This window comes from Oryctolagus cuniculus, chromosome 5 (assembly GCF_964237555.1).
Source record: "Oryctolagus cuniculus chromosome 5, mOryCun1.1, whole genome shotgun sequence".
Lineage (NCBI taxonomy): Eukaryota > Metazoa > Chordata > Mammalia > Lagomorpha > Leporidae > Oryctolagus > Oryctolagus cuniculus.
The window spans coordinates 138,591,507-138,606,533 of record NC_091436.1 but is presented as its reverse complement, the minus strand read 5'-3'; the positions used below and the strand labels follow the sequence as shown (position 1 = coordinate 138,606,533).

Genomic DNA, 15,027 nt, shown 5'->3' with positions numbered 1-15,027 from the left:
ATATTCGTTAACAGCTCAAGACCTTAATTTTTTTAGGGGTGATATATGAAGGCTAGAAAAGGAGAAACAGAAAAGTAGAAATTGTTACCTAGAGAAAGAATGACAAGCAAACCGTGGGAAAAGAGCATATGGGGAAGAGAAGAGATGAGGGAGAGAGTGAGTGCTGTGCAGGTGGCTCAAAGTGACTGCAGTGGCTGAAGGCCCAGCCCTGGTGTTGGAATGTAGGAAGTGTGCGGAGGGTTTACAGGGCTTGGGTGTGTGAAATAGAATTGATTCCCAAACACCATGTATATAAATTTCAGGAAAAATCTAAATTAAAGCATATTAAAATTTGTGTGAGAGAGAGAGTGAATGAGCAAGTGTTTTCATCCCATGGTTCATTCCTTGAATCCTTCAACCTTTGTTGCTGCCTCCTCAGTCTACAATGGAAGGAAGTTAGAGTCCAGAGCTGGAGCTAACTCTGGCGTGGAGCTGATATCACACAAGAAACTGTTAGGGGTTGGACTGCAGCCCACACAGCTGCAGCCAGAGGTCAGGTTGCTTACACATAAGCTCTTATGATCAATGGAACAAACCCGGCAGCTCAAGATGACCATGGATGCAGTGCTTTGCATCCCACTGCGACTCATGGATACTCTTTAACTTCACAAATAATGTTCCAAAGTGGAGTGGTGAGGGACTCCTGTTCATTAGTATTAATACATATTGTTATAGATGGAATAGCACTTGGTAGGCTGGCTATCTTTCCAACATTTAAAATCTTTTATATGACTGAGAAAGTAATTTAGTTGTTCTAAATAAATCAGACAGTTCTCCTTCCCTACTGTCCTCTTCTCCAGGTTTGGTAGTGCCAAGGATTTCACAGGCATTGGGTTCTTTGTGTCTGTCCAAACTTTGGGAAGGTTCTCAAGCTCCTAGGCAAAGGTGACCAGGATCCCAGGATGACTAATGAGAGAACAGAGACTTGTACATGAGGCCACTTCTCATAGGGGATTTAGCTGCTTACAGCTTCTTGTTAAGTGGGGATGTAGCATAGACTCTGGGGGCCACAATGGAAACCTTCCAGTTCATTAGCAGCCATGAAGGCCACCTTCACTGTTTCAAATTCCTACTCAGTAGAATGAGCAGAGGAACACAAGCTTTGCAAGCCTTCAACGATAATGGAGAAAATGTAGCAACCTGGCTCTGAAGTTCTTTAAGCAGAACATTTACAGTTTATCCAGGGGACTGAGTATGAAGGAAATGATGTGGAAGGTCAGGAAACCTTAGCATTTCCAGGTCGTGTGGCTGCCCTTAAGGGTGATGTGGAAATGCTGAGAAATCTGCAGAGGTTGGAGTAATCCATGTGAGTGAGTGTGATGATGGTGGATCAACTGCTGAGCTTAAAGCTGCTGCACAAGGTCACATGGAGTCTGCAGTGGTTCATTACAGAGGAGCAGACAGTGACGTCACCACAAAGCAGGGGACCCAGTGATGTGGCCACAAGATTTGCCCATCTGTCATCAGTGAATTTGTTAAAGGGGTTACAGAAATATGATACAGAGGGTGTGAATGAGATTGATATGATATTTTTATAAGATGATGTTAAGGGAAGCACTGAGGCTAAGGATGATTTATGTGTCAGGGAGTTGTATAAAACAGATGCCAAGAGGAGTGTTTTTAAGAAAATTGTAGAATTAAGGGGTCAGCGCCATGGCTCACTTGGTTAATCCTCTGCCTGCGGCGCCGGCGTCCCATATAGGCACCGTGTTCTAGTCCCGGTTGCTCCATTTCCAGTCCAGCTCTCTGCTGTGGCCCGGGAAGGCAGTGGAGGATGGCCCAAGTGTTTGGGTCCCTGAACCCGCATGGGAGACCAGGAGGAAGTACCTGGATCTTAGCTTCGGATTGGTGCAGTGCCAGCCGTAGCAGCCATTTGGAGGGTGAACCAATGGCAAAAGGAAGACCTTTCTCTCTGTCTCTCTCACGGTCTAACTCCACCTGTCAAATAAAAAAATAATTAATTAATTAAAAAAAGAAAATTGTAGAAATGAGACAGCTGAAAATTTCTATGAGCAACTAGAGACACTTGGGAAAGACAACAGAAGAAAATTTAAAGCAGAAGAAATTACATCTCAAATCTGAAAAGACCATCTCAGAGCTGCCGGGCCTGTTGGAGTGTGAATGATTACATAGAGAAAAATTAAAATTTCAGCTGGTTAGACCCATAGAATGGCAGATGTCCTAAACAGCACTCTGGCCTCAGAATCAGCCCTTAAGGCATGCAGATCCGGCTGAAAAGCCCATGAGAGTATTTCAGGCATGGAAAGCCAAGACACTCTGGCAAAAAAAAAAAAAAAAAAAAAAAAAAAAAAAAAAAACAACACACACCTAAATGAAAGATCTCCGCGAGTGAGATCCCAGTGGAAAGAACGGGTCATCAAAGAAGGAGGTAACTTTCTCTCAGGGAGGAAAGAACTTCCACTTTGACCATGGCCTTGTCTAAAAATTATCAGAGTCAGTGAACTCAGGGGGCTTCCATAGCCTTGGCAACTCATGACAAGAGCCTAGGGTGATTACTGATGCCATAAACAAGAGTGTCAATTTGTTAAGTCAACAACAGGAGTCACTGTGCACTTACTCCTCATGTAGGATCTTTGTCCTTAATGTGCTGTACATTGAGATCTAATGCTATAACTAATACTCAAACAGTATTTTTCACTTTATGTTTCTGTGTGGGAGCAAACTGTTGAAATCCTTACTTAATGTATGCTAAATTGATCTTCTGTATATAAAAAGAAATGAAAATGAATCTTGATGTGAATGGAAGGGGAGAGGGAGTGGGAAAGGGGAGGGTGCGGGTGGGAGGGACGTTATGGGGGGGAAGCCATTGTAATCCAAAAGCTGTACTTTGGAAATCTATGTTCATTAAATAAAAGTTTAAAAAAAAAAAAAGAAGGGAAAGAAAAAAAATTTTCAGCTGGTTGAATATTGAGTAGAGGTGGATAAATCAGGGAAAGGCTGAAAAAATTCAGGTCCCAATTTTGGAGCTTTGAAGATGACTCCTGTGAGTCATACAAAGGGAAGAGGTGAGGAAAAAAAAAGGATCTTCTAGGGGCATGTTGTGAGAAGGTACTGGTCAGTGAAATCACTTTAAATAAACTTGCTGCAGTTTTTTTTTCTTTATTAAAAAAATAATGCTTGCAGCATTCTCATCCTATGTGGGCACTGGTTGGAGTCTCCTCTGCTTCATTTCCACTCCAGCTGCCTGCCAATGTACCTGGGAGAGCAGTAGAAGATGGCCCAAGTGCTTGGGCCCCTGTACCCTTGGGGCACCTGGAAGTAGCTACTGGCTCCTGGCTTCAGCCTGATCAACCTCTGGCCATTGGGCAGTGAGCCAGCAGATAGAAGATTGATATTCTCTCTCTCTCTCTCTCTCTCTCTCTCTCTCTCTCTCTCTCTCTCCCTGTCTTCCTATCCTCTTTCTGTGATCACTCTACCTTTCAAATAAATAAAATAAATATTAAAACTAGCAATTTTGAAATAATCATCTAGTGAAGTTGCCTCTCATAAAAAAAAATTTCAATCTTCCAGGAGCAGTGAGGGAAGGAACGTGGTAAGGGAGATGCTGAGGCAGTGGGGGGTCACTGTGGTGACGTGAGGAGCTGTGCTCTCTGGCCCTGTGTAATGTGCCCTCCCCCTGTTCTGGATGCTTCTGCTCATGGTCAGGGACCTGGACTGTGAGAAACAGAGTCGTGGCCCCTCTAAGGAGAAGGAGGCCTGGGCAGCAGGTGCACAGGGAGCCACCTTATAGAATCTGCATCTCCAGGAGACTTCTGTATAAAAGATGAGATCATGTAGTCTTCTCTTACCATAACCTTTCTCTGCTGAAATTATATCTCATGTGTTTTAATATACTTAATAGAGTCTTGTCTCCATTTTTAAGCATTTATTTAATTATTTGAAAGTCAGAGTTACAGAGAAGGAGAGAGAGGAAGAGAGAGAGAAAGGGAAAGAGAGAGTGAGAGAGGGAGAGCGAGAGGGAGAGAGATCTTCATTTCTCCGGTTCATTCTCCAAATGGCCTCAATGGCTGGAGCTGGGCCAGTAAGAAGCCAGGAGCCAGGAGGTTACTCTTGGTCTCTCACATGGGTGCAGGGGCTGAAGGACCAGGTCATCTTCCACTGCTTTCCCAAGTGCTTTAGCAGGGAGCTGGATTGGATTTGGAGCAGCTGGGACTCAAGGCAGGGCAAATAAGGGATGCTGGTTCCTCAGGTGAGGGCTTTACCCACAATGCCACAGTGCCGGACCCACTTATTTGTTTTGTAAGAACAAACAACATCATCACTATTAACCTACATTTTCTCATGGCAAGATCACAGCTGATCTGATCTCCATTTATGAATATAAACAATTCCTAACTTACAGATTTCTTGTGAAAATTAAGTGAATTGTACACTGATATATATTAAATAGAACCTGAAGTGTCATCCTCTCAAAAACTAATCCTGGTTCTGTTTCCTCTTCCTTTTCCTTCTTCCCTTTGTTCTCCTCCTGCTCTTCCTTTTTGTCCCACAGAACAGTTATGACCCAAACTTTACAGTTTGACAACTAAGTCTTGATGAAAAACAAGTCAATTAAACCTCATTCTCTTCCAGAGGGGACATGGATCAGCCCCACCATTTGATGTGGTTTTGTTTCCTATCAAGCACATCAACACAGATGGAAATGCTAGTTTATCTGAATGAATCCCATGTGGGTGTGGGTGGTGGTCACCAGCTTATCACCACATGTGCAGGAGAAATGCCCTGTTACTTATCACTGTCAGACTTCTACCCTCGTGTCCCTGTTCACTGTTCCCACCCTGCCTTCTCTGTGCCGGGCAGGTAAAGCTCTCTCCCTGATGATCGCTCAGACTCTGTGGATGCAGCCTTTGCTTCAGTCAGCACCTGCCTCTCTCCTCCCCAGGGGTGAGCATGGAGGTAGAGGAGATGCAGAGGCCTTGGGGAGGCTGGGGAGAGGCTTCCTGTGCTCTCTCCTTGTCCTCCCAGCTGATTACACTGAGGGGGCTGTGGTGTTGACAGCAGAAGGGCAGGGGCAGGTCCTGTCTGGTCCTTCAGAGGAGCTGTTGGTTACTGTGTCCCATGAAAGTCAAGTTCATGTTCTGGGTTCTCTGTTTTGAAGGGAAAATTCATGCACCATATAGACTTTTCCTCCATCCCAGACCCTCCCTTGCCCACTGGCTCTCTGGGCACCTCTGAGTCCCTCCATCTCACACCACACCACGTGGAAATTCCTAGGTCATGATTTTCCCCTGTGCAGGTTACAAGGATCCTTGTGCTCTCTCCAGACACCTCCTCCTATCCATTCCCCTGCCCCACGCTGGGTGTAGCAACCAAGCACATGTGATTGGAGGAAGTATTTGCTTGTTGCCACGAAAATGACCTTGGCCTTGGTGGCTTCCCACACACACACACTGATTATCTTTTAGCTCTGTGGTCACACGTCTGAAACAGCTCTCATTGGGCTAAAATCAACGCAGGATTGCCTTCCTCTCTGGTGGCTCATTCTTTTTCCAGCATCTGAGCCCAGTTGCATGCCTTGGCTCATGGCCCCATTCCTCTATCTTCAAAGTCAGCAATGTATGCATCATTCCAACTCTAGTCCCTCACTCTTTTATTTTCTGTGGTCACAAACAGGTTAGCAGGTTTCTTTGAGCATTCACATGATTAGATTGGGCTCACCAGGATAATTCAGTGAACTATCTTAACTTAAGGTCCTTAATCTTTATCCCATCTGCAAAGCTCGCTTCTCTATAGGTGACAGAGTCGCAGGATCTAGGTATTAGAATATGGATATCTGAATATCATCCTCTAAGTTCATATCAACCAGTTGTGGCCCCAACTCTCCACCTGCAGCTAGGAGGCAACATACAAATTAGCTCAATCAATGCTTCACAAAAAAAATGGAAATACTGGAAATAAAGAAATCTATTCTCTGGAATTTATTCTCTGGAAAACCTAGCTTTCATAAAGGTATCATTGCTAGGAACTTGAGAAAGTGTGATTTGAGAGTTAAATCTGGGCAGTGATTTTCCTGTTCCATCCATGTCCAGCATCTCAATCTCTGGGTTAAGTTTATATCTTAGCCTTTGTGGAAAGAGTACAACATGGAGTGAGTGTGTGTGTGTGTTTATATGAGTGTGTATGTGTGTGTATGTGTCTGTGTGTGTGTAAGACACAGTATACCAGCTGAATGTACACAAATGCATTTCCCCATTCATTGCTGGATCACTGTTTCAGAAGAGCAGGTGCCGGGCTGACTTGTGCAGTCTGTGCAGACCCTGATATGTAATTTGTGATCTCTTGTAGACTGGCAGAAGGAACGGTCCCAGGCCCATGAGTGACTTCGTGTTCTTTCTGGGTGCTCCTCCCCGTGACCACATGGCTCTTCCCTCTCCTTCAGTTCTCTGTGCTGGTACAGATGCTGGCACCATCAATGGTGGTGGGGTGGGGGCTAAAGTGACAGGAACAAAGACAGACTGGTTGTCACGGTCTCTGTGGCACGTCTGATCTCAGAGAGGTATACTGGTTCCTCCTTGTGCTTGGAGGCCATGGGCTTTCATCCCAGGGACCTATCTTAGGGACCTTGCCACTCCCCCATGTAGCTAGGTAGGTCTGGGGGTAGTTGTGCATCCTTGTTGTGGGTCTAGAAGTGGCCATACAGTATTGCGAACTCTCTCTACAGGGTTTGTCACTCTGGATCCAGACTCTGCCATTGCAAAACTTGCTATCCCTCCTGAAAAGAAGAGTGTGGCATGCATGCACACTGGTGTGGGCTGGGATGACACCTGCAGTGTGTTTGGCCTTGAGGACATCACGTCAGGAAGATATTATTGGGAGATGGAGATCAGGAGTGGAAAGTTTGGTGACTGGGCTCTATGGGTCTGTAGGGAGCATGTTACAAGGAGAGGCAGATATAGAGTCCCCAGATGAGGATATTTGGCTTGTAGGTTGGTTTCACAATAGAAACTTTGCCTGGACTAAGCCTCTTCAGGTTCTATATCTTGGGCAGCATCCCCCCAGGGTAGGGATTTTCCTGGACTGTGGTGAGGGGGACGTCTCCTTCTACAACATGACTGAAGGCTCCCACATTTTCTCCTTTTCCCCGGTTTCTTTCTCTGGAACCCTCTATCCATGCTTCATTCTTCGGGAAGACGTGACCCTGAGCATCTGCTCCACAGAGGTGGGGTCTGAGGGGCTCCCTGTGCCCCTTAGCAAGTCTCCTTCTTTGGAGGAGGCTGTGAGGCCCCCAGGGGAGGGGCTCAGCTCAGGCTCTGGAGTGGATGGAGCTCCCGCAGGGACTGAGTCTCCATTGCTGCCCTGAGCCCCATAGGGGCCCTCACTGCCCCGACTCCTCAGTGAGACTCTTGATGGGCTGCAGGCTCCTGGAACAAAGCCTCTGGGGCAAGTCCTGGATGGACCAAGAGCTTTCTCATATCATGGTTATGAGAACTGCTGCTTCATGCCTGTGTTCAAACAGCAGAAGATGCAAGTTCACAGCTGTTTGAACTGGTTTAGGATAGGCTGAATTTTACTATGGGAATGTAAAATGTTTTTATATTTTTTTATCTTCAAATATTTTTATTGATTTTCAAATATCTTTGGATATGAATTGGACTGAAGTCTGAATTACTGTGCCCAAGATTGGAGAGTTTATTTATCCTACTTGAATCAGAGCGGAGGGCCTAGAAGTTGAGAGGGGTCCCCAGCTCTGTTCTGGGAGGGTTTGTTCTATTTGACTACAGAAGGTGGCCATCTGAACATTTCCATAGAAATGAGTGACTGATGGATTTTATTGGAAAGGTATTTAATGATAAACTTTGTTTACTTTCTTTCTGGGATGGAGAAACACACATAATTTTCCACACTTCAGTAAATTTCTGTTCCAGTGAACAAACTGCTGTGTTAATTCAGGGAATCTAAGGGGAGGGCTTAGATTCCCTTCTGTGTCAACACTGCAGCTGTGGGAAGAAGAGAGCTGCTAGCAGGGTAGCAGTGGATCCTGAGTAAGATGAAGACGAAGATGAGAATTTCCTGATACAAGTTCAACTGCAGACAGCTTTGACCATGAGCACGGTTCTAGTTACTCAGTGCATTGCCTCTTTATGATTCTAGCCCAGTTGTCACAGTGAGTGGAAAACCACAGCAAACAAAATGAAGCAGGACTGTAGAGGCCTGAGATTCTCCCAGCAAGGAGACGTCCATTTTCCTATATAAAAACTTTGACCAGGAAGGGAATGTGGAGCAGGTGTCCTGAAGCTGCTTGAGACCCCCCCACGTCCCATGTTGGAATGCCTGGCTGGGTTCCTGTCCTGGTTCTACCTCTGATTCTCACTTCCTGCTAATGCACACTCTGGGAGGAAGCAGTGATGGCTGAAATAGTTGGATTCCTGCCACCCATGTGGGAACCTGGATTGAGTTCCTGTCTCCGTCTTCAGCCTTATCCAGCAACTGTTGTTTGCATTTGGAGAGGGAATCAGTGTCTGGAAGATCTTTGTCTTCATTTCAAATAAAATGAAAATGAAGAAAAAATAAAAATATCTGATTGGCTTTCATTTTTACCGAGGGTGAGAAACATGAAATGAGAAGTGGAAGAAGGAAGTCGGGGCCGGCGCCATGGCTCAATAGGCTAATCCTCCGCCTTGCGGCGCCGGCACACCGGGTTCTAGTCCCAGTCAGGGCTCCGGATTCTGTCCCGGTTGCCCCTCTTTCAGGCCAGCTCTCTGCTGTGGCCAGGGAGTGCAGTGGAGGATGGCCCAAGTGCTTGGGCCCTGCACCCCATGGGAGACCAGGAGAAGCACCTGGCTCCTGCCATCGGATCAGCGCAGTGTGCCAGCCGCAGCGCACCGGCCGCGCCGGCCATTGGAGGGTGAACCAACAGCAAAGGAAGACCTTTCTCTCTGTCTCTCTCTCTCACTGTCCACTCTGCCTGTCAAAAATAAATAAATTAAATCATAAATTTAAAAAAGAAGGAAGTCTGGGATAGATCCTCTGGACTTGTAATCAGTTTTACCTAGAAGGAAGACAGTAGCTGCTATGGTTTCAATATTTGTGTTGCCAAGCTCAGTCAGGACTGCAGTCTTATAAGTTGTAGATTAACGGTAATGAGTGGGTGGAAACTTAATCAAATTACTGTAGAGTTGATTTTCTGAAGTGATTTGATTGGAGCAGGTTGTTAGGGCAGAGCCCCTGTGATTGAATCTTGGTGGATTTATGGGGGTGGGAAAGGGAGCACATGGACACAGAGATGTGGGTGATGCTGCCATATTGTCAATATCACAGGTGGCCTCTGTGAAAGTCTGCACTGTGCTCTTTTGAAATCTCATGAGAGGTCTCTGCCTGATGTAATCCTGTAAGCCACAGTGCAGCCCAAGGAGGGCGCTGAGCTGCTCACACTGTGTGGGAAAGGGGATCTGAGGTGCTCACACATTTATCAAAATGCCTCACCCCAAGAATGAGACCATACACACGTACTCTACAGGGTCCTTATTAGATTTTAAGTATTCTCAACATATTTACTTATTAGCTGTCATAGTTATCCTCATTATACTTTTCATGTATCTTTATGACACTGCATTACTTTTGGGTTATCTATGCAAGCACTTATTTGAAAGAGACACAAAAAGAAGGCATGCAGGTGATATGATATTATTTACCAAAACAGGAGTGATCTGTCTCTCTTCTTTTTAAATATTTATTTATTTGTGAGAATGGCAGAGTTTCATAGAGTTAGAGGCAAAGAGAGAGAAGTCTTCCATCCGATGGTTCATTCCTCACATGGCCACAACGCCCAGAGCTGTGCAGACCCAAAGCCAGGAGCCAGAAGCTTCTTCCTTGTCTCTCAAGCGGGTGCAGGGTTCCAAGGACTTGTGCCATCTTCCACTGCTTTTCTGACCCAACAGAGAACTGGGTTGAAAGTGGAGCAACCTGTACTTGAACCGGCACCCATATGTGATGTTGGCACTGCAGGTGGTGTCTTGACCGCTATGACACAGCTTGGGACCCAGGAGTGATCTCTTTAGCTAAGTGCACCTGCTGCCTTAATAGCTTCAGAAGCAGTGATTAAATCCATCACTGTTATAGCACTTAGATAGATTTATAAGTCATCTCAGTGTACATTTTGCAATGAATACATTTTGGAAGTTTAACGATCAAAGGTAGCAGGTGCTTTTCTGAGTATCCCAAAGCCTATAGTTTTGTGGCCCCATAAGATGTTTGCCACGTTCCCCCTCTTACTCAGTGTATTTATTTTCATTTTTTATAAAGATTTATTTTATTTATTCAAAGTCAGAGTTGCAGAGATAGAGAGAAGGAGGGAGGGAGGAAGGGAGGGAGGGAGAGAGAGAGAGAGAGAGAGAGAGAGAGAGAGAGAGAGAGAGAGAAGGTGCTTGCATCCATTTGTTCACTCCTCAAATGGCCCCAATGACTGGACTGGGCCAGGGTGAAACCAGGAGCCAGGAGCTTCTTCTGAATCCCCCATGTACTCATTGGGACCAAGCACTTGGGCCATCCTCCAGTTCTGATCCAGGGAGCTGGATCAGAAGTGAAGCAGCTGAGGCTTGAACTGGAGCTCTTATAGGATGCTATTGTTGCAGGAGGAAGCTTTATCCACTGGACCACAACGATGACCCCAATGTATTTATTTTCAAATGCCCTTACTGATGGACATAAATAGTTTGTTCTTCCAAACACTCCCTGAAGTAGCTCTACAATTGGACAGTTTCATCACTGATTAGGTAATGGAATAAATACTTTGATTTCTATCTTTGCCTAGAGTCATATTTATGATCTTATGACAAGTCTACAATATTTTCTTACATTTAAACAACATAGAGGAGGAGTTGGGAGGGTGATCATGAATCCAGAACTAGGAGGCTGATTTGAAACGGGGGAGTTGTGTGGAGAGAAGGACAGAGGGAGAACCTGAGGGAATGGGTGTGAAGGAGGAACTTGCAGAGTGCAGGACACTGGGGTGACCGGGTGAGGGCAGCACTTGGCCAGCACTGAGGGAGCTGGGAGGCCCTGCCCACTGCACAAACAGACCTGAGATTTGCAAAGGGATTCTTTGAGGGATGAATTCAGGGGAGAGAATGATATTACAGGCTTCTTTCAAAGTGATAGATATATTTTTTTCCTTTGAAAAGAAAGTAGTGATTTTATTTGCTTCTATTAGTAAGGCAGAACAAGAGAGCAAGAGGAGAGAGTGAGAGTGAAATGAGAAAGAGAGAGACAGAGAGAGGTATCGTCCATCCTCTGTTTCACTTCCTAATGGCTGCAACAGCCAGGGCTGAGCCAGCCTGAGACCAGGAGCCAGGAGCAACTTCCACGTCTCCCACATGGTTATCAGAGCCTAAGCACGTGGCCATCTTCCACTGCTTTCCCAGGCCATTAGCAGGGAGATGTATTGGATGTAGAGCAGATGGGACTCAAATTGGCATCCATATGGGATACTGGCATAGCATGCTGACAGTTTACCTGCTGCATCACAAAGCCAGCCTCAGAGAAAAAAATAATTGTTTGCAAAAAGAGGCATGGTGGTAGCTTGTTGGTGGAGAGGCAAACAGAAGAGTGGAAAACCACAGCTTGGAGTGTGACACTGGGTTCAAGTCCTGCCTTCAGCACCACTCACCTACCGTGTGACATTGATCAGAGCAGCTTCCAAGCCTCACTCAGCCCCTCCTCTGTAAGGAAGAGGAGTCTAATGTGGAAGATGTGGTGAGCACTGCCCCAGACCCTGATCAGCACCGGGCACCCAGTGACTGACAAAGAAGCGCATCCCTCGTAAGGACCAGGCTTTGTCCTCTCTGTCACAGGAGGACGACTGTGAACCCAGCCACACTTCCTGCAGGACCTCCTTCCCACTGCAGGGAAGCTTCCTGGGGTTTGTTCAATCTGGGCCCAGCTGCGTGACAACTTGTCTGTACTCTGCCTCTCTCTCTCTCTCTCTCTCTCTCTCTCTCGGCCTGGCCCTCTTGATACAGATGACCAATCTAATGAGCAGGAGTTTTTTCTGGGTTTTGCTTCCTGGCTATTGTGGCCGGTGGGTAGTGAATCAGCAGATGGAAAAACCTCTCTCTCTCTTGCTCTCTCTCTCTCTCCCCACCCCCGCCTCTCCTTCTCACTCAGTGTAACTCTGACTTTCAAATAAATAAAAAATCTATATAAAAAAAAGGAGACAGAGAGAGACAAAGAGCTGGAGAGAGATCTTCCATCTGCTGGGTCACTCCCCAAATGGCTGTAACAGACAGGTTTGGGTCAGGCTGAGCCAGAAGCCAGAAGCTCCATCTGATCTCCATCGAGGGTGCAGGGGCCCAAGCTCTCAGGCCGTCTTCTGCTGCTTTCCCAGGTGCATGACCAGGGAGCTGGATCAGAAGGGAGGAGCCGGCAGGCATCTGCGGCACAACAGAAGATGAACTATTTTACAGTTGTGAGTGTGGCTGGTAACAAGGAGACAGTGACAAGGGAAAGGCAGATGGCTCGCTGTGGTCACACCTGTTCTCTCCCTGTCCCCATGTGTCTGTCTCATCAGCCAAGGAGATTTTGAGTCTCCTCTGGACAAGAAGCTTTTCTGTGTCTGGATGCCCACAGCAGCCTTGATAGATGCTCACTGAACAGCTCCTTGTGAGGCTGAGTCCTAGGACCGCTCAGTGGGGGCATGTGGCAGCGAGAGGGGAGGTGGCAGGGATACAGAAAAGGTTTGGGTTTGGGGAGAGGCTGGTGGAGCCCAGGTGTGGCCAGGGATTCAGTCAGGGTGTGTTGGGGGGGACGGTTTCCAAGAAGAGGGAGACCCTGGCCCTCTCTGTTCTCAGGGGAGCAGTGTGGGCAGGCTCACCTGGGAGCCCTGGTGTAGGCAGAGGTGCTAATATTCTGGCTCTAGGGAGGCAGGTGTGCCGTGAAATGAAGACAGGAGCTGACACTGCAGCCCATGAGTGGTTTCGTGGATCATGTGACATAATGTGCACACAGGCCTTGTCAGTTCAGTATGCAGAAGCCTGAATACCACAGGTGGGGCTGGAGGCCAAGAGCAGGAGAGAGTGCCCGGCCCCAGGACACCTGCGGGAGAAGCAGGAGTGAGACCAGCTAAGCCCAGGCTGCACTGTGCCCTATGCCCATGGCGACCTAGGCTTCCAGCCCCATTGGCCCCTGACTTTGAACCTGGTCCACAGCACAGCATGAAGTGCGCCGCTCTCCTGAGTCCTGCGTGACCACGTTTCTCGCAGGAGACCTGTGTGACCATCCCGGATCAAGGCGGAGCTCTTCTGGCCCCCAGGACAATCCCTGCTGTCCATTCCGGACCTCACCTCCTCCACAGCCAGCAGGGGGCCAGCTCCTCGCTCCACTTCTCTCACCGCAGCTCCTCCTGCCGCTCTCTCACTGTGTGCATTTGCAGCCCTGCACCGCGTGGCCTTCTGTGTCTGGGTTGCAGGATTCTTGTCCCCCTTCCTAATGTTTCTGGACTGCATTGTCAGCGCCTTCCTGCTGGGAAGTGCTGCTGTCTGCCAGTGCTGGCCACAAGGGGGCAGCAGAGGGCTGGGAAACCCGGTGCCGCTGGCGCTGCCTCTGGGTTGGCCCTGCTCCTCTGTGACCTGCTGCTGTGCAGAGTTCTGGAGCAGGGGTTTGGAGCCAGGATCTCCGCACTGTTTGGAACACGCACTCCTTTAAATAATGAGAAGCTCACGGAGAAGGAGAATGAAAAGGGAAGCTTATTTTGGTAGAAAGCACGGTGACGTCCGTGAGCAGCTTTTCCATAAACGCATTTCCAGGGACTTCTGGAAGAGCCCTCCCAGGTCCTTGGCCTCCCCCCTGCCCCCAGATCCCTGGACACCGCTAGGGCTGCTGCCCCCCACGTGGTGGCCCCACTGGGAGCAGGCGGAACTCTGGGGGGAGCTGGCGCCGGCAGGGTTGACCCTGGTGGGTTCCTCACCTCGGGACCCCGGGTCTCAGCTGCGACACAAGGATATCAGAGCACCTCACAGCAATGCAGGAGGACGGACATTGAAACTCAGTGAGCGGGCCTGAGTATGTGGTGGGGGCCATGGGACAGCAGAGGGCAGGTGTCCATCACAGGGACAGCAGAGGGCCGGTATCTACCCCAGAAGAGCAGAGGGCAGGCATCCATCCTGGCACTCTCAGACTCGCCTCTCAGGGCTGGTGCTTTTGCAGCCTCTGCCGCCCGAGGCTTCTCCTGCATTCTCTTGGGGACAAAACCGGGGTCTTTCCCATCACCACTTCCTCCAGTCCCTCCGCCAGGATTTGCCTGCTGCACCCTTGCCCAGGCAGGGCCTGATCCACACGGAACTGGAGGCGAAGGGTCAGAGAATTCCTCCCAGGTCGCTGCCCATCTGGGCAGGACTGGCGCTGGCTCTCAGATCCCAGCCACTACGGAGCCCGGGAAAGCACTGAGGCCCTCTGGGCAGATGTGTCCACTCAGTCCCACTGCGAATACATCAGGGCTTCTTTCTTTATAACCCTGCCTACCTTCCTCTCGCCTCCTGTTTTTTTTTTTTTTCTTTCATTTTATTTACTATTTGTGAGGTAGAGTTAGAAACAGAGAGAGGGAGAGACAAAAGAAAGTCTTCCATCTGCTGGTTCACTCCACAAACGGATGCAACAACCCTAGCTGAGCCAATCAGAAGCCAGGAGCTGCTTCTGGGTCTCTCACGAGGGTACAGGATCCCAAGCACTTCGGCCATCTCTCACTGACTTCCCAGTACATAGCAGGGAGCTGAATCGGAACAGGAGATGCCAGCACACGAATTGATTTCCAGTTGTGATGCCAGCACTGTCACCCCCACAAGGAAAACTGTTAAAGTGGAAACAAAAAATGCTACTTTGTGTGTGTGTTTGTGTGTGTGTATGTTTAGGTGGGTGTGGGTGTAGGGGTGGGGGATTGGGAGTGGGGTCTCCCTGCAGCTCCAGGCCCTCCCTCCCCTAGGAAGTTCCTGGTGTCAGGAGGCTCAGGGCTCCTGTCCTCCTGCATCTGCTCCCAGC

General features: G+C 48.1%; 1 pseudogene; it reads left to right on the top strand.

The window, feature by feature from the left end:
- Window positions 1-464: 464 nt before the first annotated feature.
- LOC138849882 (ankyrin repeat domain-containing protein 42-like) lies at window positions 465-1,577 on the top strand (annotated as a pseudogene).
- Window positions 1,578-15,027: the final 13,450 nt, after the last annotated feature.